The sequence below is a fragment of the Neomonachus schauinslandi genome, chromosome 9 (genome assembly GCF_002201575.2).
Source record: "Neomonachus schauinslandi chromosome 9, ASM220157v2, whole genome shotgun sequence".
In the NCBI taxonomy this organism is placed as follows: Eukaryota; Metazoa; Chordata; class Mammalia; order Carnivora; family Phocidae; genus Neomonachus; species Neomonachus schauinslandi.
In genome coordinates, this window is record NC_058411.1 from 55,551,894 (window position 1) to 55,572,659 (window position 20,766).

Below are 20,766 nucleotides of genomic sequence, written 5' to 3' on the forward strand. Positions count from 1 at the left end.
TCAGTTTGTTTCTCAGAGTCCATCGTCTCTCATGGTTCATCTCTCCCTCCAATTCACCCCCTTCATTTTTCCCTTCCTGCTATCTTCTTCTTCTTCTTCTTTTTTTTTTTTTTAACATATAATGTATTATTTGTTTCAGAGGTACAGATCTGTGATTCAACAGTCTTGCACAATTCACAGCACTCACCATAGCACATACCCTCCCCAGTGTCTATCACCCAGCCACCCCCTCCCCCCCACCCCCCCCCACTCCAGCAACCCTCAGTTTGTTTCCTGAGATTAAGAATTCCTCATATCAGTGAGGTCATATGAACATGTCTTTCTCTGATTGACTTATTTCGCTCTATACATGAACCAATTATGCTGAGCGAAATTGGTTCATGTATATTACCTTGCTTTTTATCCCCCCACATACAGAATTAGGACATAGCTGACCGGTGTCAAACTGGGTGTGGAACACAGCCAAGCTCACTGACTTTGGGAGGACCAAACCCATTGGTATCAGATTCATGCTAATACCACCATGATTAAGGAATGAAATTACCACCCAGAGACAAATCTTATTCTTCAAAAAGTGACCACAGATATGCATACCTATTGATATAGTTATTTTTACTCATGACATGGCAGTTAAAAACCTCCAGCTAATATTTCTCATGTAAAGGATATGCAGACTTTTCAGGATTTTGAAATCCATATCATAACTACTTCACATAGCCCCAAATTTCAGTCAATGGCCATTATTAGACAATGAGTCTTTAGAGTTCTTATGTTATCAAGTTACATTTACATGGCAGACACTAGAAGATATTCTTGTGTTGTAGCAGAGAACTAGGAAAGGCAGGGATTTTAGAATAGAGCAAGAAAATATGAAAACAACCAAATGCTATTATAGAACAGATGTACAATAGGATCAAGCTTTAGAATAGGAATATCTGCAAATGTGTAATACACTCCATTTAGAATAAAGTTGCATGTAGTAATGATTTTGTCTAAGGGATTTGCAGTATAACACAGTATCTTTTGTAACGATCACTGGTCAGTCTCACACTTGATACAAATTGGTTAAGTGGTCCATTCAGGGCTATTTAGTACAGAAATACAAATTTGGCTTAATCTTTTCCCTTTACGCACTTCTGTTGTCCTTTACTGTATAGTGTTTGTAGTAGAACTCTAAAAATAAATGTCTTGAAGGAGGACAAAATTTAACATGGTAGAAAAATATATGTATATAACCACAATCCAAGGCAGACTATGTTAAATGCCTTGAGAGACAACATGCTGTGGTTTACAAAGAGAATATCTAGAGAAATTGATTCCAGCATTGAAAATATAGTGTTCCTCTGGGCCTCACATAATAAAAACAAACTTTTGCTGAGAATGACATATGTTTACAGGCTTGTGCTGTTACATTTATTACTAACGATAAGTTTTATGGTTGGAAAATTGCAGCAACATTTTAAGAATAAATTTTAACACTATGATTTTTAAAATAACCAATAAGAATAACTCCATTAATCATTGAAAATTGAACTAATACTATTAATAAATTCCACTGATTCACATTTAGAAGAGATTGAAGAAAATAAAGTTAGTAGTAGTTCTACTGAGCATACACATTATAGCTATAACAAAACACAAATAAAAATAATCTTGATTTCTATCCACCACAGTTGTTTCTCTTACCTGAAGAAACTGTTTTATTTTAAGGGTTTTGGCTAAGTTTCTTAAACTGTTCTTTTTGAAAAATTCAAGTAACAACTTTGCTGCTCAGAGAGGCACTAGCAGAGACCAACTTATAAGGGATTACTGGTATTGTAACGATGGGGCACTGAAGGGCATGGGGTTTTTCTAGAAGGTGATGACAGCCTAAAACTTTGAAACGCTTGTCCATGTGCTTTCTGAAACTATTGCTACCATTACAGACTGAACTTAGAACTGATTGAAATCTTTAAGCAAAGGAACCGAAAACAAGTGGAGCCTCTTTACTGATAAGTGCAGAGATAAGAGCTCTTCAGGACTTCCAGCCACTCCCCTAAAGAAGAGAATCTGACAAGAGGTGCTGCTGGAGTCAAACCAAGCTGGTGCATGCAAGTTTATACATGCTGGTACATAAAAGGTAGACAAGATGGATACCTTGTTATTTGACGATTCTAAAAGCCTCACTAACTCATCGGGCAAAAATAAACCTTATAAAAAAGATATAACTTCTAGGATAATCTGTAGAACCTAGATGTATTGTTTTGCTTCTTTTTCTCTCGTGTTTCCAAATAGGTTGCAAGAATTTTTATTTTTCTAGCTTACTTAATCTAGTAAAGAGGTTGGGAAGGGTCTGTGTCTACTTTAGACAGCTTCAATGGTAAATTGACCCTCCAGATTACCATAATATTTCTTGTCAATTATTTGTCTGACCATAATTATATAACCTGCATAATATTATTATATAGAAAATTTATAATTCAAAACACAGATATTCTGTCAGGTATTTCTAACTGTAGTTTGAAAGGTGACCAAACTATGGAAATTACTATAAAATTAATGTTTTAAGAACACAATAATTTTTGTCTCGCTGAAACTGGCTCTCAGTGGAAGTGTTTAGATGTTAACATTAATGTTCATATTCATGTTATTTTATTTTAAAAGGTTATGTTAATATATGATAGTAAATGATAGGCCTTGAACCTGGGCCTTATTTAAAGTGTTCATTTGAGGAACACCTGGGTGGCTCAGATGGTTAAGTGTCTGCTTTTGGGTCAGGTCATGATCTCCAGGTCCTGGGGATCAAGCCTCACGTTGGGCTCCTGGCTCAGCAGGGAGTCTGCTTCTCCCTCTCCCTCTGCCTCTCCCCCCTGCTCATGCTCTCTCTCTCTCTGTGTCTTTCTCTCAAATGAATAAATAAAATCTTTTTAGAAAATTTTAAAAATTACGTGTCCATTCAATCAATAAATATTTGTGAATGCCTCTCCTTTTCTAGATGCTAAGGTTGCAGAGTTAAAAAGTATTTGCTCCTTTTTTCGGTTTATAGCTAGCAGGAGAAGGCAAATATATGTATGCCTAATTTGCAATTTAATGTGATAAATATAATAATATATGCAAATTTAGGGAGATTTTGGACCAGGAAAGAGAGAACAATTTCTCTGACTCTTGCAGAAAGAGAAGACTTTTTTGAGGTAGAATAGCAATTACTTTGGGCCTTAAAAAACTAAGCAGGACTTTAACCAAAGGAAAGAAAATTTGTATGCAATGATCACAGAATTTTTTTAAAATGGGGGAGAACAAAAATGACCATAACATACAATCTTTTCTATTATTATTTTTTGGGGACACGAAAATATCAAAGCCTATTTGTTATGACAGAATATAAGTTTTAGAGTAGTTCTGTGTTTTTCACAAATATAAAAACATATGATTAAATGTTTAAGCTTTGGTTTTCAAGTTTAGCATCTAAAAATATTGCTAAATGTGTCATGTTGTTAAAATTTAACTTTACAGGGGCGCCTGGGTGGCTCAGTTGGCTAAGCGACTGCCTTCGGCTCAGGTCATGATCCTGGAGTCCCTGGATCGAGTCCCGCATCGGGCTCCCTGCTCAGCGGGGAGTCTGCTTCTCCCTCTGACCCTCCCCCCTCTCATGTGCTCTCTCTCTCCTCTCATCCTCTCTCTCAAATAAATAAATAAAAAAAATCTTTAAAAAAAAAAAAAAAGATTTAACTTTACAGGGCGCCTGTGTGGCTCAGTTGGTTAAGTGACTGCCTTCGGCTCAGGTCATGATCCTGGAGTCCCAGGATCGAGTCCCCGCATCGAGCTCCCTGCTCAGCAGGGAGTCTGCTTCTCCCTCTGACCCTTCCCCGCTCATGCTCTCTCTATCTCATTCTCTTTCTCAAATTAAATAAATAAAATCTTAAAAAAAAAGATTTAACTTTGCAACTATGTATCCATTCAAATTGTGACTGTTAGAAGACCTTTACAACTGGTGATGTGCTAAAATTATATTCTATTAAGTCATTATTTGAACTTTATAAATGGTCCAAAAATACAATAAATATTGGGGAGGTTATTTTGAACACACTGAAGGTATTATAGAATTTGAGAAAAAAAATTATGTATTAGCAAAGATTGTCATTAAAAAGAGGTGGAAAGAAACATTTAAATTCTATAGAATTGTGAAGAATTATTTTACTTGAAAGTTTAGCAATTTTAATACTATAATCACAATGCATTTCTAGCATCTGTTTTAATAAAAAGATACAATATATATGTGATTAATATCTGCCTTTTAAAAAGATTTTAGAGCAGTTTAATCATGTTTTTGTTAATATTCAAAACAACTTTTATAAATATATAAAAATAAATTCATGCATAATCTTATATCATGATTGCAAATTATATTTGTTTGGAAATTGGTGACTTCAGAATACATTTTTTTTACCATACACAATACATCTCTATCAATATTAGCTCAACTGTATATTAGTGAACTATACTTTTAAATCAGTTGTAGAGTAAATATGGAAGGTAAAGAATTATTATTCTAATCTTACTTTTGTCATATTATCATCATCATACTATGTGAATTGAATTTGGACAAACTGAAATTAAAGTTGAAAATGCCTTATAAATATTTGACAAAAAAGCAAAAAAGCAAGAAATATATAATAATAATTCTTAAAAATTAAAACTCATTAAAAAGTTTTTATCATTTTTCTTATTATATAGTTGACTTAAAACTAATATATGCCAAATTATATCTTTGGAATAAAGAAATTTTATGACCAGATGGTTAAACTAAGTAAAATGCATTACCAATAATGAATTCTAGGAGGGAAAAAGTCTGCAACCATTTCTGTAGAGGTAGAGAGAAAAGATATAACAGAAATTTGAGTCTTAAAAGTAGCTGCAATACCTAGGAAAGTTAATCTCAACAGCAAATAACTCGAGTTCTGGACTTCATAAAGAGAATTTTTAAGATATGTTGGGAAAATAGGGGCGCCTGGGTGGCTCAGTTGGTTAAGCGGCTGCCTTCGGCTCAGGTCATGATCCCAGGGTCCTGGGATCGAGTCCCGCCCGCATCGGGCTCCCTGCTCTGCAGGGAGCTTGCTTCTCCCTCTCCATTCGCTTGCTTCTCTGCCTACTTGTGCTCTCTCTCTATCTCTCTGTCAAATAAATAAATAAAATCTTTAAAAAAAAAGATATTTTGGGAAAATAAATAGATCTATTTTAAATAAGATATTAAAATAAGTTTGAAACTCACTAAAAAAAATCTAAATATGGTACAATAAAAGTTCTACAAAGAATAAAAAAGTTACTAGAACTTTTTAGAATTTTAAATGATTATATTATTATTTTTCTTTTTATAAAAGTAAAATCTATTCTTTGTGAAAGATGAAAAATTATGGTGAAGAACAAGAAAATAAGATGTATTTATTTAAAATTTTAATGTCTTCTGCTATAACTTTATTTTTGCAAAAGTAACACTGGTTCCCTGTGATATCATACAAAGATAAAATATACATGCAAAACTATACATAAGTGGAAAATATACATAAGTGAAAGCTAAACTTAAAAAAAAGTACTAATTGCATCGCTTACAGATAATCCTTGTTAGTTCTTTGTGTACAGTGTTCTAGTATTTTCTGAGTTAAATTTGATGTTTACTTGCAATTATCATTTTATACCAGGTTCTCAGATTCTTATTCTCTTTCTCATTATGACAATCATTTTTCACATTAATTCTGTGGCATTAATTACACTCACATTATTATTCAACTGTGACCACTATCTTGTCTAAAATTATCTTTTCAGTCCATAAAGAATTTTGTACTCTTTAAACAAAAATTCCCATACCCACTCCCCCTCAGACCCTGGCAAACTCTAAACTGCTTTCCGTGTTCCTATTCTAGATATTTCCTATGAGTGGAATCATACAATATTTCTCATTTTGTGTCTAGCTTACTTCACATAGCATAATATCTTCAAAGTTCATCCATGTTGTAGCCTGTGTCAGAATTTAATACCTTTTTAAAACTGAATAATAGGGGCGCCTGGGTGGCTCAGTTGGTTAAGCGACTGCCTTCGGCTCAGGTCATGATCCTGGAGTCCCAGGATCGAGTCCCACATCAGGCTCTCTGCTCAGCAAGGAGTCTGCTTCTCCCTCTGACCCTCCTTTCTCTCATGCTCTCTGTCTCTCATTCTCTCTCTCTCAAATAAATAAAATCTTAAAAAAATAAAATAAAATAAAATAAATAAAAAAAATAAAACTGAATAATATTTCATTGTGTGTAACCATATTGTTCACCCATTCATCTATTGATGGACATTTGGGTTGCTTCCATCTTTTGACTACTGTGAATTATGCTGCCATGAACTGTGAACATTGATATACAAATATCTGTTCCAGTCCCTGCTTTTTTTTTTTTTTTATGTTATGTTAATCACCATACATTAAATTCTTTTGGTTTTTACTTAGGAGTAGATGTGCTGGGTCACATGGTAATTCTATGTTCAACTTTTTGAGATTTTATCAAATTCTTTTCACAATGGCTGTACCATTTTACATTCCTACTAGCAAGGTGTGAGTTTTCAGTTTTCTCTACAGCCTGACCATCTTTATTACTTTCTGTTGTTCTTACTATTGCTACCCTGCTAGGTATGATATGTCATTTCATTGTGGTTTTGATTTGCATTTCCCTAATAACTAATAAATTGAGCAGTTTTTCATGTGCTTATTGGTAGTTATATATCTTCTTTGGAACATGTCACAGGTGATATTGGTCTATTGATTTATATTGGTAAAGCTTTAATTAGTTTTTTAAAAAATAACTGTTATAGGGGCGCCTGGGTGGCTCAGTTGGTTAAGCGACTGCCTTCGGCTCAGGTTATGATCCTGGAGTCCCAGGATCGAGCCCCACATCGGGCTCCCTGCTTGGCGGGGAGTCTGCTTCTCCCTCTGACCCTCCCCCCTCTCGTGTTCTCTCTCTCATTCTCTCTCTCTCAAAGGAATAAGTGAAATCTTTAAAAAAAAATAACTGTTGGGGCGCCTGGGTGGCTCAGATGGTTAAGCGTCTGCCTTCAGCTCAGGTCATGATCTCAGGGTCCTGGGATCGAGTCCCGTGTCAGGCTCCTTGCTCAGCGGGAAGCCTGCTTCTTCCTCTCCCTCTACTGCTTCTCCTGCTTGTACTCTGTCACTCTCTCTGTTGAATAAGTAAATAAAATCTTTAAAAATAAAAAAAAATTAAAAATCTATCCCTTTAAAAAAGAAGAAAAAATAAATAAATAAATAAAAAATAAAAAAAAATAACTGTTATAGTAATTCACAAATAGTGATCTGGTAGTTTCCCTTCTTTTTTTATGCTTAAATAGCATTCATTCAGAGTAAATATTGAAAGATATGAAGTTAGTGCCATTATATGACCGTTTCTGTCACTGTTTTTGCAGATTGTCTATTCTCCTTTCTCGTCTTTGTTACTTTTGGGCTCTCTCTCCTCTCAAAGGATCTCCTTTAATATTTCTTGCAGGGCTGGTTTAGTGTTCACAGAGTCCTTTAGTTTTTGTTAGTCTTGGAAGCTATCTTTCCTTCTATTCTGAATGACAGCCTTGCTGGATAAAGTATTCTTGGTTGCATATTTTTCTCATTTAGTATGCTGAATATATCATGCCAGTCCTTTCTGGCCTGCCAGGTCTCTGTGGACAGGTCTGCTGCTAGCCTTATGTATCTACCCTTGTAGGTTAAGGACCTCTTGTTCTGAGCAGCTTTCAAGATTTTCTCTTTATCTTTGAAATTTGCAAGTTTTACTATTATACATCAAGGTGTTGACTTATTTTTATTGATTTTGAGGGGAGTTCTCTGTGCCTCCTGGACTTGAATGACAGATGAATGGATAAAGAAGATGTTGTATATATATACAATGAAATGTTACTCGGCCATCAAAAAGAATGAAATCTTGCTATTTGCAACAACTAGGATGGAATTGGAAGGTATTATGCTAAGTGAAATAAATCAATCAGAGAAAGACAATTATGATATGATTTCACTAATATGTGGAATTTAAGAAACAAAACAGAGGATTATAGGGAAGGGAGGGAATAATAAAATAAGATGAAATCAGAGAGGGAGATAAACCATAAGAGACTCTTAACCATAGGAAACAAACTGAGGGTTCCTGGGGGAGGTGGGAGGGGGAGATGGGGTAATTGTGTGATGGGCATTAAGGAGGGCACTTGAAGTAATGAGCATTGGATGTTATATGCAACTGATGAATCACTCAATTTTACTTCTGAAAGTAATAATACAGTATATGTTAATTAAATTGCATTTAAATAAATAATAAAAAATTAAAAATAAGAAAATAGCATTCAGGTAATCTGCTTTTTAAAGATTTATTAGAGTAAACTCATGACCATGTAATTTCTTGGAATGGATATATTTCTGAAAATTTACTGTACTTCTTCCATAAAAATTTTCTGTTTAGAGTTCTTATTAGTTCTCTGGTGAACTTTCTTAAATTACATTTCCAAGAAAAATGTTATTCATACAGATTTTCATATTTATATGTATAGTGGAGATGCCAGAAACATAGGCAGTCATCACTGAAAATATTTTGCTTTTATATTTAAATTTGGAGTTATATAAATATTATGCATAATTGAAAAACAAGATTAAAATTAAATTAAGTTCACTTTTAAAAACCCTAAAAATTGAGAGCAAAATATAATGAAAGAATCTTACTTTATACTAAATTGGGTGGCACAACAATTTTAAAAAGAACTATTCTCAGAGATTTAAAATCAACTAACTGTACCTCAATCTTAGTGGGATGTACAGTAGAAACAAGAAAAAAATTGCAAAAATAAAAAAACATCGTATTTAATAATCATAATGTTTTGGGACTATTAATATGGTTGTTTTGAGACTGTTGTGTATATATTTTGGGACAGAGCTAATGAATAATTAAATTAATGTTATTGAGAACAGGATTTTCAGCATTTTGAAAGATACAGATTTAAGATCAATGGAGTTAAATAAACACTTTACATAGTCCTACTTTTGTATTAAGTCTTGGTATAAACTCCTGGTATATTTAATCTTTAACAATATTTCATAGATCTTTCAAAAAAGATACCTAGAAACAATGATGAATCTGATAGCATTGAGTGGTCAGAATAGGGTCTCAAAATACTAGTTTACACTAAAAGAAACCAGGGTTCCTTGAATAAACTGTTAATTCTAGGTATGGGGTAGGAAATGAACAAGATGAGCTTGGAATATATATTAAAAAATCATAAAACTGTAAAAATTCACATCAAAAGGATTCAGGAGCCAATTGCCCCAAAATTGAGCAATTTAAATATATATTTATATAAGAATATTTATATATGAATATCTATAATATACTTATTTACATACAAATATATACACACATGTTTATACATATACATGCATTTAGATATACTTGACATTATTGAAACACATAAAATGTTTAAATCCATGATTAAATAATGACATTCTAAAAGGAAGAAAAATTAAAGAAATGAAACTTCATTTGGAAGATTCTAGGGAAACACTATACAATTTTGACACTAGTAAAAAGAGATTAAACATTTTCCTGCCTTTTCTATGCAATTGGTATTTGAGATTAAAAAATTAGCTTTTAAGGAGAAGTGTCTTCTTATTAAAATGTTATAACATATAAACAAAGAAGAAATAATAGAACCTTGCCATAATGAAATTCCTAATGATTTAATTATATCTGGGCAGTATTATAAACAGATGGCAACAGCGTGAAAACAGAGAGACAACCAGACACTCTGGACCTATTGTCAGAAGTACATAACAGAACATAACACAGAATCTTACCAAAGAAGAAAGAACTAAAACCTGGTCAAGACTTTAGATCCAATTACCAATTTACAAGAAATACAGAAGATAGATAAACAAGCTTAATCACATTAAGAGGGTGCTATCAGCAAAATCCATGTAGTGGGAAACTGTGTCAGAGAAATAATCCATTCTCTTCAACAAATACAAAGCAAGAAAACGGAATTTGTAAGATTATAAGAACAGCATTTTTAAATTAAGAAAAGGGAACAATATCAATGAATCCAAAAAAGTAAAAAATAGACAAAATTCTCCTGAGAATGATCAAATATTAAAGATAAATATTAGAGATAAATAATATTATGTATGTGAAAAGAATATAACTTTTCCTAGAGAAGTAAAAACATTTAAAGCAAATGTTGTATAGGAAATTAATACAAAAATGCTGAATACTAGACAAATTTATATACTTGAAAAATATGAAAAATTCACTTGTCTACACTTTCCCAGCACAGGATATTTTCAGTTTTTCAGTGACTGCAAATTTGAAAGGTGAAAAATAGCATTTCATCTTAATGTGTATTTCTCTTGCTACAGAAGAGGAAGTCTTCATACATATGTATCATCCCCTTTTACTTAATTTTTTATGAATTGCCTATTTACATACTTTACTAAGTTTTATTTGTAATAACATTTTATGGATTAAGGCTGTTCTCATTTATTACAGATATTGCAAATATTTTGTTCCAATTTCTCAGTTACCTTATAAGAGGCTCACAAATTAATAACCCTCCACTTATTTATTCCAAGAAAAATGTACTTTATTTCTTTATAATTTATCTCCCTTTCCTTTGGAGCTGACACAGAGGAGTATAAAATCACCCTAACTAAATTTGAATGTTAATCAGTTCACTTAGTGTGATATAATCATGCTCTCTTTAGTTAAACACAATCTCTTCATGGTTTACATCTCTAGAGTGGGGCTATATAAGACACAATGAGATAAATTTTGAGGCCATCTGAGGGGAAATGTAAATCAATTCTTACAGTTTCTTTTCTTCGTAGTGGTCCTTTAGGCTACTTTGCTAATTCTTAGAGTATAATGATGGTGAGGTGGGATGGAGAGGGAGGAGGCATTTCAGAAAGAGGAGGAAATCTGTTGGCCTTGGCCTTCTTTAAATTCTAAAATCCTCTGTGCTGGTCAGGTAGGTGCAGAGCAGGGGTTCTTATCCACCATAGAAACAGGGAAGTTGGGTATTGAATGACTGGTCCAGGTTCCTTTGGGGTGGGCAACAGCATATTAACCAGCCACTTTTTACTTTAAGTGCTTGAAGAACAGAGTTCTAGTTAAATCACATGTGCAGGTGGACCAGGGAAAAAATGAAACTGCCTAAACTTACCCATGCTAACTCAGAAACAGTTCTGCATGGCAACAAATACAGAATGACAGCCGAATGGGCAGGTCTCTTATAAGTGACTTTTTTTTTTTTTCCCAGAACCCCGTTCAGGAAAATTATGTATCACTACTTATATGAACTAATATAAGCAGTTAATATTACCAATAATATTCACATAAACTCATAAAAGCAATTTACGCTAACATTGGTTTTTTTAAATTTTTTTAAAGATTTTTTTAATTTATTTGACAGAGAGAGACACAGCAAGAGAGAGGGAACACAAGCAGGGGGAGTGGGAGAGGGAGAAGCAGGTTTCCTGCGGAGCAGGGAGCCCAATGCTGGGCTCGATCCCAGGACCCTGGGATCATGATCTGAGCTGAAGGCAGACGCCTAACGACTGAGCCACCCAGGCGCCCCTACACTAACATTGTTTTTAATGTTTATGATATATGTTGCAAATATAGTTAACATCAATGTTAATATATAAGATATTCAGCTCCATTACAAATAATTGAAGTCATGACACAGTTTTTATTTGAAATCTAGACCTCCAAGTAAAACTACCCTGAACTTTCCCCTCCTACTTGCTTCCCTCAGAACTATGTATTTTTTTTTATTTAATTATATATGGGTACCTATGACTCCAATTAATCCTTTGAAATCAACATAAAATTCCCTGAAACTAGCGAAGTATGAAAGGAGGGTATGTATAGGTTTATACGTATATGTTGAGTGTGTGGTGTCCATGCATATGTGTGCATATGTGTGTATAGCATACATGTTTTTTGTGCATGTTTGTGAATATGTGCGATTGTGTATATTACCTCAAACCCAGTATTAACTTGGCTGCCTTGAGTGGATATTATAAACCAACAGAAGCATCTGTTTGCCAAAATCTTTGCTCAAAAGAACCTGAGGCCAAACGGGCAGTTGCTAAAATCAAAGTGTATCACAGTTATATGCAAAGACTAATCCTCATCTGATATTTAAACCTCAGTGGGACTGATACTCTATCAGTCAACAGGGGCACATGGATAATGTATTTTCAACATAAAATTCTTTTTTTTTTTAAGATTTTATTTATTTATTTGAGAGAGAGAATGAGATAGAGAGCATGAGAGGGGGGAGGGTCAGAGAGAGAGGCAGACTCCCTGCTGAGCAGGGAGCCCGACGTGGGACTCCATCCCGGGACTCCAGGATCATGACCTGAGCCGAAGGCAGTCGCCCAACCAACTGAGCCACCCAGGCGCCCTTCAACATAAAATTCTTAACATATGAAAATAATTTCACAACCTCACTTGGTAGATAGTCACTGAAAAAAAAAGTCTTTTATTGTTAAATACATTAATTTATGTTAATTGGCATTGTAATACCTCACTAAATTTTTTTAAAAGCTATTTTTCTGAGACTAAACTGTTAATATTGCCGACTAATGGCAGAGTTTTATTTTCACTTGTGTGTCTTGTTATAATATGAGAATAAATACCATAAAGAAAATCTGTCATAAGGAAATTAAGTTCACTCTGTTCAAGATTTTTCTATTTTAATATCTTTAGGTTTATTTAGTTTTCCTATGAAAAAAATAATCTACTTGAAGTTCAACCAAAAATATTGCAATACCAATTTAAGTGTTTACTTCTACTTACATAGGGCATAATATTTTTCTAGTACTGTTTTTAGAAATATAGTTAGACAAATCCTTAATTTGGTGATACCTACAGAAGACAGGACTCAAAATGAGCTGCAAGTTAAGTTAATGAGTGAATTTATCCCAGTTTTGGCAAATATTCTTAAAACTATTAAAAGCTGGGAGTATATGTTATTTTGTTGAATAATTATCAGTGTAGGGAAAAATGCAAGCTTCAAATGTCAACTAAAATCTGCTCTATCTAAAGTACATTAAAATGTATATTATAATACTTTTAAAGCTATTTTAAGGTCATTTTACAAAGTCTAAACTCATGTCAAGACATGGGGAAAAGTCTGGTGAGTTTATGCAAGTTTTATGTAAGAGGGAAAGGCAAGATTGGAAGAGCTCTGGGAGTGTTAAATACAAAGATAAAGATAAGTGTATCTCCCAGTGCTTGGGAGTTGGTCCCTCTATTGTTAGGGTTATAACCATGTGAGTTCATGTTCACATGGAGAAAGAGATTTTGAACCAATGTTTTTTCCCCATCTGTGAGAAACTGGTAGCATTTACTATTAAAATCCTGAATTTAGCATAAATTGCAAATGCCCCACATTCTTCACACTCTATGTGAAAAGCAAGAAAGCCCCAATGCCAAATCTGCTCTAACAACAGCTCTGGTAAAGTGCTTCTTGCAACAGCTATAGACAGCCAATACAAATGACACTCACAATGTCAATCAGACAGAAAGTTGAATAAAAATCCACTACTGTGACAGGTATGCATGTTACACTACCAGTTTAAGTAAGGAATAGCAGTCAGTCAAGGAAAAAATGTGGTTCTTTAGACCTGGCTAGAGCCAAACCTAGGCTTCCTCCTGGCTGGTGCTCTGGGGCCAAGGGTTGAAGAGATCCATGCAGTCCTAGGAGGGAGAGGCCAACAACAACAACAGCAACAACAAAAACATGCATCAAATAATAACTAGTATTTCTGTGCATTTCATCATTAGTAGCTTTGAAACCATTCTTTATATTCTTTACTAATAAGTAGGTGATTGACTAGATTTACTCTGGAATGTCTTGGTGTGGCTCAGTCGGTTAGGCGACTACCTTCAGCTCCGGTCGTGATCCTAGGGTGCTGGGATCGAGCCCCACATCGGGCTCTCTGCTGAGCGGGGAGCCTGCTTCTCCCTCTCCCTCTGCCTGCCGCTCTGCCTACTTGTGCTCTCTCTCTGTGTCAAATAAATAAATTTAAAAAAAAAGATACTCAATTCTCACAAAAGAAATACTTGTGTCTGAATTATAATGGCACATCTTGAAAATCCTATATTAACCATGTTGCACAATGTCTTCAGATTGTTTCTTTGACTGTTGGGTTTGATACATACTAGTTAAGAAGAAAAATATGTATGGAACTTCCATTTCATATGTAATTTTTTTAACTTTTCTATTTATGAGGAGGATCACTTCAGTTCCTACACTTCGAATGTCTGCCATGTGCCCAGGGCTATGTGGCAATTTGGAATACAATGACAATTATATGGTCCTGACATCTAGGAAATTATTTTCTGGTGGAATCAACAGTGGATTTCAACACAATGTAGCAAATGTAGTGGGTGCTATAGGATCACGGGGAGACAAGCATTTGATAATGTATCTATATGGGAGGAGGTTTGAGGGAACAGCAGAGGCCCCAGCAGGTATCAAAAAAAGTTTATAGATGATGTTTTGCTTACTTGAGTTTCATTGGATAAATAGGAGAGAGACTGATAGTGGTTGTGGGTGGGGCTAATGAAATGCCAGAATTTTTTTTAGGCCTTCCTTTCATGACTTTTGATGCTATCTAAGCAATGTCCACTCTCACATATTTGTAATTCAATTCTACATCTCCTATTAGCGCGATACTACCAACATCATGTTTATTTTGAAGAATGCTGATACATTTTCTCTGCAACCCAACTGCTTCTCAAAAAATGTATCGGAAGTCTGGCTTATTGTTTCTCACATTATCTCTTAAATTCATCCTGAATTTACATGTCATTTTTGTAAGGAATGTATTATATATCTGTTGTGTTTTAATATAAGTCATTGAGGGGCGGCTGGGTGGCTCAGTCGTTAAGCGTCTGCCTTCGGCTCAGGTCATGATCTCAGGGTCCTGGGATCAAGCCCCACATCGGGCTCCCTGCTCAGGGGGAAGCCTGCTTCTCCCTCTCCCATTCGCCCGCTTGTGTTCCCTCTCTCGCTGTCTCTCTCTCTCTCAAATAAATAAATAAAATCTTTAAAAAAAAATATGTCATTGAGGCAAAATATAATGTTATTAAATAATTAAAATTTTATACATCCCAAGTTCATAAAAATACATTTGAATAGGCATTTATTTGAAAAGTAAAATATTTCATTGGAGAGCAGGATTCATTAAATAAAGACGGTATGTGTATTTTCATTTTCTGAATAGTCATATTCAAAATATCAACATACATATATTAATGATATTGTTATTAATGTTAATGCCATATTAATTTATTATATATGTGTAAAGAAATATGGTATTTCTTATAAAATATTTACATAATTTCTCATTTTAATTACTAGATTTGATATTTGGGATTAAAAGGGGACTTAATATCAAGTGATGGAATTAATAAATTGACACAGTAGAGCTGCCTTAAAGAAATTTATCTTATTTGGAATTAAAAGGAAAAAGATTAATTGTTTTTAGTTATATATAGATTTTTAAATACAGGTTTTAATTCACAATATTTGAAGCAGATTTGATTAGTCTATATATATTATTAAACGATTATGTAGAAGGTACCACCTATCTTTAGTGAGTGGAGGACAATAAAAACATTAAGAAAACACTCATTTTGTTTTAACTTATCTCTACTTCCTGAGATGCTTGGAAATCTCTGATTTTTCAACAATGTTTTGTAGTTTTCATTGGACAAGTCTTTCAACTCCTTGGTTAAGTTCATTCTTAAGTTTTTGGGCTTTTTTGTTTTTCTGATGCTATCTATTGTAAATGAAATTGTGTTTGTAATTTCCTTGTTAGATTGTTCACTTTCCCATGCAAGTGCATACATAGAAAACAATCTCTGAATATTTCTTTTATTTATATGTTGCAAGAAAAATCTTCCAATTACTTCAAAAAAATTTTTTCATTGTGGCAAAATACACATAACACAAAATTTACCATCTTAACCATTTTTAAATGTACAGTTCATTGGTATTAAATACAATCACAATGTTGTATGGCAATTGACCCAGCTTGGCTGCAATTTGTCATCAAAGTCTCCCCCTAGAAGTTGCAAGACTTCAAAAGACTCCAGAGTTCCACAGCAGTTATAATACACAGATTTGGCCAGTGCATACGTTGTCTAGGTGGGAGACATATTCCTAGTACTTCCTACTCTGCCATCTTCCCAGAATTCTCTTTCTTCCGATTACTTCTGAATTTTATTTTGAAATTTATTGAAAACCTAGCATATTACTGGTACTGTGATAGATGCTAGGGACTAAAAGTTGGTTATGGCTTCCTTGCTCTCAAGAAGCTCAAGATATAGTGTATATGTGTATGTGCCTAAACAATGGGTGCCACATCATTTATCCTCCAAGAAAAGTATCATTTGAAGTATACTATAGTGAATTTAGGATTGACACAATTGTTAAGTGTTTTGGAAAGGTGGGGGTAGTCTGAAGGTGAGAGCAAGCACATTGCATAAAAATGAGGAAAATAGCTGGGTTGAACCTTCATCCACCAAACACACCGAATACCCAAAATATTATAGACACTTTGCTAAGTGCTCGGTTTATATCCTGCTGTAGACTAGTAAACACCTTGATGGTAACTTTTTGCACCCAATTCCACTTCTGAACACTAATTTTAATTCTGACACCAACTAATGATTCTGATACTCGATTCTAATATAGAAAGGAGAGATTTTTCCCACACCACCAGGCAATTCTACAATATCATCTGGGTGTTCTACAATCTAATTCAATTCTGACACTCTCCGTCTGGAGAGAGTTTCAGATCCCATAGGTTAAGGACTCAGTCCAAAAGACTGTCCCTGTGCCCCCTTCAGACATCAATCACCAGTCCAGGTTCTCATTGGTGCTTCAGACCCACTGGCTATAGATTAGAATTTTCAATGACCCCCTCTTTGGGTTTGATTAATTTACTAGAGCAGCTCACAAAACTCAGAGGAACACTTTACTTAATACATTACTGATTTATTATAAGAGGAACTCAGGATCAACCACCTGGAAGAGATGCATAGGGCAAGGGAGAGGGAAAGAGGCATGGAGCTTCCATTCCCTGTCCAGTGTGCCACTCTCCCAGCACCACCATGTCTTCACTAACCTGGAGGCTCTCTGATCCCTGTCCTTTGGGATTTTATGAAGGTTGTGTTACATAGGCATAATTGATGAAATCATTGGCCATTGATGATTGATTCAATCTCTACAATCTCTAGTCCCTCTCCCTCTCTGAAAGTGATAGTGTGAGACTAAAAGTTCCAGCCCTCTAATCACAAGGTTGGTTTTCCTGGCAGACAGCCCCAATCTTTTGGTTACCTAGGGGCTTTCCAACAGTCACCTCATTAATATAACAAAAGATGCCTTTATTGCTTTCATCACTTAGAAAGTCCCAAGGGTTTTAGGAGTTCTTTGAAGACCAAATATATATTTATTAAAAAGCACAACATCACAAAGGGTGAGTAGAATTTTATCAAGTTGATACATAAAAAAGGGAAGAAGAGCATGCCGGGTAAAGGATACTGCTGGTGTAAAGGCATGAAGGCACCAAAGTGTCCACATTTCTGTTCATTATTAACTGACCAGTGTTGAAGATGCTGTGAGCTACAAGCCACTGAACTTTATCATTTAACATCTTCAGCCTTAAGACAAATTTTTCTAATTTAGGGAATAGTCATTTTATGTATATTTATATTTCATTCTTCAGTAAAGAACACTGTTTTTAATTTTAATTTTTTAAATGAATTGAGATGATTTGACCTAAATCAAAGATATTTGTCAAATTGCCTAAGAGTTTTATTTTATTTTCTTATTTGCTTTTGCTTCTCTTAAATTACTCCTTGTTTTCCCTACTCCAAATCTGCAATCACCTGGTGGCATTTCTTTACTATAATGTCATAGTTTTTGTGAACAAATGAAGGAGAGATTCACAAAATAGTCTGTGCACTACTAATTCTGAAATTAGGTTGAAATAAATGAGAAATTAGTAATTTAGAAAAATACATTTAAAGAATTAAAATTACTCATCCCTGAACCATCAGAGAATACTCATAGAACTACTGGGAAAATTCTTACACTTTACCTGTCTTTTGGCATATGCATTTTAGAACTAATTTGCATCAGCAAAAGCTAGGGATTTTACAGATGACTGATGCCTGTGAAAATGAGATTTCTCCCCTGAACCTGCTTTAATTAAAATGCTGTAAGTAAGGGAGCATTTTAATGTGCCAATATCCATGTTTGGTTAGTGCTGGCTTTCTAGAAATGTGACTTTAGTTTGCATCTCAAAGAGCTCAGGTGCACAGACTCTGCACTGTTTATGCACTTGGCTATTTAACACTCTAGGTAATGTCTTACTGAATAGTGTTGCATAAATGAAGACCAACATGACCAAGGTCCTTAATTACACATCTTTTCCTGTTTTTTGATTTTTGTTGCCTCTTTTTTTCAACATTATAAAAGGTACTTAAATTGGTACTGATAAACTTATATACCAAGGAACTTCAAACTGAATATAGCCTAGACTTGCAGACCCAGAAAACTTATATTTTAAATGAGTCTTCATCTTTTTTCACAGGAATCAGACTCTGATAAACAACATGTCATCTTACTCATGGTAACCGGAAAGTTATTTACCCATAGGTGATTTTCCCTACAGTTTCAGATTATAGTAATGTTCATAGGCAGTTTGATCAAATTGACATAGTAATAATCAAGAAGGAACATTTTATAGCCTGTGATAATTATTTGGGGACAAAATCAATAAACATTGTAGGCCTCTACCCACATGTAGTCATCTTAACACTTATTAGTACCTATGCAACTATGTGAACACTTTTTTGGCTAAAATATATATTCATGTCCTCTCTCCATCACAATTAAATTACACATATATTTCTCCGTATAAATATATAGTGTATAAAGCATAAGTAAGTAAGTAAATAAATAAATAAATAGATTGAGATCATACACTGATTCCAAATAATTTCAAAAGTGGTAGCTTACTTAAATTTTCTCTGAAATGTGAAAATAAAAAGACAGAAATATATCTATAGTACCATTTCTCCTTATTTTGTTTTTCATTTCTATGATTAGATTTTTCCATAGACTATCCATGCACATCATCATTGTTTAAAAAAGCAAGTAATGGGGCGCCTGGATGGCTCAGTCGTTAAGAGCCTGCCTTCGGCTCAGGTCATGATCCCAGGGTCCTGGGATGGAGTCCCCCATTGGGCTTCCTGCTCAGCGGGAAGCCTGTTTCTTCCTCTCTCACTCCCCCTGCTTGTGTTCCCTCTCTCACTGTGTCTCTCTCTCTCTGTCAAATAAAAAAATAAAATATTTTAAAAAATAATAAAATTAAAAAATTAAAAACCAAGTAATATATATTACGTACTTTGTGTCTAGGACTGTTCTAAATGCTTCAGTATATTAGTTTTTAGAACCCACAGAATGAGCCAAGAGGGTACATATTTTAATTGTTCTTGTTTTAAGAATAGAAACACGAGGCGCTTGGAAGTTATGTAACTTCTCTATGGACATGATTCATCAGTAGTTAAGTCAAGAGTTGAATCTAGACAGTGGCTTCAAAGCCTCTCCTTTTGCCTTATTCTTATGTTTTATGAATCAGTTATTTTTCTATTCATTTATTTATTCCTCTACTTGCCCCCCCAAAAAAAATAAGTGCCAGAGGCAGAATATGTGTCAAGAGTTCACACTCTTAGTCATCTTGCTCCAGTGGCTACTTGGTTTGACAAGGAAATAAGGGTTGTAATGTAAGGTCACAATTAGAATGGGAATATATACTAAATCAGGGAGTACTCCTAGAGGTGGCTCCTTAGCGAGCTCTACCTTCTCTCCCTGTCTCTCTTTGTCTCTGTCTCTCTCGGTATTTTATTGTGCAATATAAAACACATAAGAAATGTACAAACTCTTTCTATATACATGCATATGTGTGTGTGTGTATATATATATGAAGAATTACACTGTGAACAACAGAGGGGGTTAATTAAACATTTATGGCACTGAAGAGGCCTACTGCTTCCCCATGATCAAACTTGCTCATTTTGACTTTTGTGACAGTTTGTTTTTGTGGTTTATTAGCTGTATCTACATTCCTAAGCAATATAGCTTAATTTTTTTGTTTTAAACCTTATTTGAATAATTATTATTTTAATATGTGTGTTACTTTAAATTTTTATTTTACTTATTTTACTTTACATATAATCTATATTTTACTTATAATTTACTTATTTTACTTATAATTTATATACATATACAAATTTTTATGAGCCTATAATATTCTTTTCATGATATTTTCATTCAGAGCTGTATCAAGACTGTTATATATTTGAAATCAATAGAAAAAATGTCATCTTTTTTTGTCTAGAATGGTTTAAATAGTACTATCTATATTTGTTTCTTAAATAATTGAAAAGACCTTGTGCATTGAATGTTATGGGGAAGAGTACTACAAAAACTATTCTCATCTTTTTTGTTGTTGTTGTTTATTTTATACCTACTTTTGAGTGGATCAATTTTTATTTTCTAGAATATTACGCATTTCTTTTCATAATCATAAGAAATTCTAAACATTCATCTATTAAATGTTTTTGCCTACTCTCTATTTATGATTTTTACATTTTTCATTCTTAATTTGTGTTCTAGTGGCTGAAATCT